Source organism: Nelumbo lutea, chromosome 2, assembly GCF_056320005.1.
Source record: "Nelumbo lutea isolate HS-2025 chromosome 2, American lotus-T2T, whole genome shotgun sequence".
NCBI lineage: Eukaryota > Viridiplantae > Streptophyta > Magnoliopsida > Proteales > Nelumbonaceae > Nelumbo > Nelumbo lutea.
The window spans coordinates 103785521-103787688 of record NC_142685.1 but is presented as its reverse complement, the minus strand read 5'-3'; the positions used below and the strand labels follow the sequence as shown (position 1 = coordinate 103787688).

Sequence of the window (2168 nt, the reverse complement as noted above, 5' to 3'; positions counted from 1 at the left end):
TGACACTTTGACCACCCGGGTCAATAATTCACTGACCAAATCAATAATTTTTGGCCAAAAAACGGTTTTAGGATAAAAAAAAATCAGTCAGGTGACTAGTTCCCGATTCAGTCCAATTTTGAAAACACTGGATCCAGCAATGGGCCCTGGGATGTCCTATGAGTAATCCTGATCTAATAGATATCTCAATCAAACGGTGTTAACTTAAGGACTCGCTACCACTAAATTTTAGGGTAAATACAAAAACTTCCCCAAAAGTTTCTGACAATAATAAAAACCTCCCCTCTAGTTTAACTTTAACAAAATCCTCCCTTCTATTTTCAAAAAATAATCAACAAAAATCTCCCTTCTATTAATGAACCTGACGGAATACACTAAAAATTACATTTTTATCTTTATACATCATCTAAGCTATTTGCAAAATACCAGTTTTACCCTTGAAAAACTCATTACACTCTCTTGAGAAAACAGTCACAGTGCTCAGAATATTCCGGCGACGATTCTTCACTGGACGACAGCCGTGTTGCATCGTGCTGGCCGATTCTCCACTCTGGACTGGTAAAACTTGTTTACTTTGTTCAGTCCGTGATTAAGCTTTCTGAAGTAGACGAGCTCGTACTCTCCCCCTTTATCGGTGGACATGAGAAAATTAGTCTTATAATAGCGGTCTGATCCCTCCTTCTGAACCGATTGACGAAGTAAGCCAGTAGGCAATTAAGCAAGCAGCTTCCAAGATTGGAATATAATTCTGCTGTGTTTGGTTTGAGAGAAGGTAGGGAAGTAAGGGAAAGGGAGGAAAACCTGTACAAACACCGTTCGTTCTATAGGCTTCTCGCTTCCCTACCTTTTCCTACCTTTTATTTCAAACCAAGCACTACATAACTAACTTCCACTTCGAAATTGATCACTGGAAATTGAGCTTCCTATTTCACAATTCAGTTTTCCTAGGTACAAGATGGAAAAATATATGGTAAAAATTAAGAGACGCAGAGAAGAACACAGAGACCATGTTGTTCTCTGTTCTTCCTCCAAGCCTAAATTGGTAAAGAACTGTTAAAAGGAACCAGGGAAGAAATTTGAAGAGCACATGGATGATCATTTGGCTTACCATCATCATTGCAGCATAAGCGATGCCGCCCATCATGGCAAAAGCATACAAATTTTTTATTATAGAGCCCACAACAGCTGATGCAATTACTTGGACCCCATTGCAAAAGAAATCCCTCCTTCAAAAACTCCCTATAGTTCTTTTGCTCATTAAATGGAATACGTGTTGCGTCTATGGGTGCACTAACAACTGACTGGCATGTCCACGTCGCTAAAGAAAGATTCAAGCCAAACTGCCCATCATACAGAAACATTGTGAAGGAGTGATGGCTAGCAGAAGTCACTGGGTATACCAAGTGATTTGCAGGAGGGGAATTGGAGTAGCTGTAGTAGAAGAAGAGATTTAGTGATTATCGCCAAATTCAAAGGGAGTGCTGTTGAGGGTAAAATTGTGGGGAGGGGCCGGACAGGATTCGTTGTTCAATGCCCTGGTGTTCACCACCTAGAATGAATTGTTTTAGTAGAAGATGTCTTGAATGAGGTAATCGTCATCTGGCATCTTAAGGACGGGATCGCTATTTTGGCAGGTGACCTCAGATCTTGGAAGGCCGCAGTAGGATTTCTGGGGAGAAGGAATCCAAAACGGGTAGCTTATATTTGGGCCCTTGCCACAATTTCTAGGTGCACAAGCATCGAACTGTGGGTCTGCTGGTCGAGTTTCTTGTGCCAAGGTTCTGAGCATCATGAAGATGATATTGATCAGTACAGGGAAAACTGTTTTGACTGCGGATGAGTTGTTTTGATCCATTTGGGAGGAAAAGATAAACAGGACAGGGTGGAGAGCAGAGGAGATAAAAAAAAAAGAAGATGATATAATGAAACGGAGAAGAGGACAGGAAGGAATTAGGGCGCCTTTCTTTCTTTGTTGGTTGGAGAGGGCAAAGGGTATTTTAGTAAAGATAGGTATACAATAAATCATACAGGGGTAAAATGGGTGTTTTGAAAAAAATAATCAGTTTAACGTTTTCCGTCAATTCATTAACAGAAAGAAGGTTTTTGTTGATTTTTTTTTTTTAATATAAGGGAGGATTTTGCTAAAATTAAACTTGAGCGAAAGTTTT

The 2168-nt window shown here is 40.0% G+C and overlaps 1 long non-coding RNA gene across 1 annotated transcript; it reads right to left on the bottom strand.

Annotated features, from left to right (window-relative positions):
• Positions 1–325: 325 nt before the first annotated feature.
• Positions 326–1941, bottom strand: LOC148872447 (uncharacterized). The gene is made up of 2 exons (XR_016107937.1): positions 1109–1941; positions 326–944 (listed from the first exon to the last, which is right to left on the bottom strand). It is a non-coding gene; the product is annotated as an uncharacterized LOC148872447 (long non-coding RNA).
• Between the last annotated feature and the right edge of the window lie 227 nt (positions 1942–2168).